At 50.1% G+C, this 567-nt stretch overlaps 1 non-coding gene across 1 annotated transcript; it reads right to left on the minus strand.

Moving 5' to 3' along the window:
• Positions 1 to 241: 241 nt before the first annotated feature.
• Positions 242 to 323, minus strand: Pmar_PMAR007144. Its single transcript has one exon. It is a non-coding gene; the product is annotated as a tRNA-Leu (tRNA).
• Positions 324 to 567: the final 244 nt, after the last annotated feature.

A 567-nucleotide genomic window follows, 5' to 3' on the forward strand; every position in this document is an offset into this window, starting at 1 on the left:
CTGGCTTAGGGTCGTATCCTCCCGCTGCTACCTGAGACCGTCGTTACGTAAAAGTTTATCATTAGGAAATGATAATGATAATAACTATGATTGAGCTGCTACCAACATCATAAACCGATGATTTGTTGATAATCCCGCATAGGGCCGTTATGAGTGGGGGCACGCGTGCCGACCCATGCGTGTCAGTGGAGCGATGGATGTTATGCTTGTGAAAATGGACTGACTAAAACTTCGAAGAATGTGAGTGCTGTGGGGTTCGAACCCACGCGGACCATGTCCAGTGGATCTTAAGTCCACCCCCTTAACCACTCGGGCAAACACTCGACGACAATCACACGAATCGGTACTGACTGCACGTGTGCAGTTTCATTAGAGATGCATTCTACGGTGTCGGGATACAAAAACTCGGACGGTCATTGATCGTCCGAGTCAACGACTTGATGGTCGTTGTGGCGGACAGCCGAGTCTCACACGGCCAAAGGTCTGGATGATCATGTGTAGCTCTTACATTTGAGCACAACTCGCGTGGCGCAGTGTATACCATACACTGTATGGCCGACGTGGGCC

The sequence above is a fragment of the Perkinsus marinus genome (genome assembly GCF_000006405.1).
Source record: "Perkinsus marinus ATCC 50983 genomic scaffold scf_1104296942060, whole genome shotgun sequence".
In the NCBI taxonomy this organism is placed as follows: Eukaryota; Perkinsozoa; order Perkinsida; family Perkinsidae; genus Perkinsus; species Perkinsus marinus.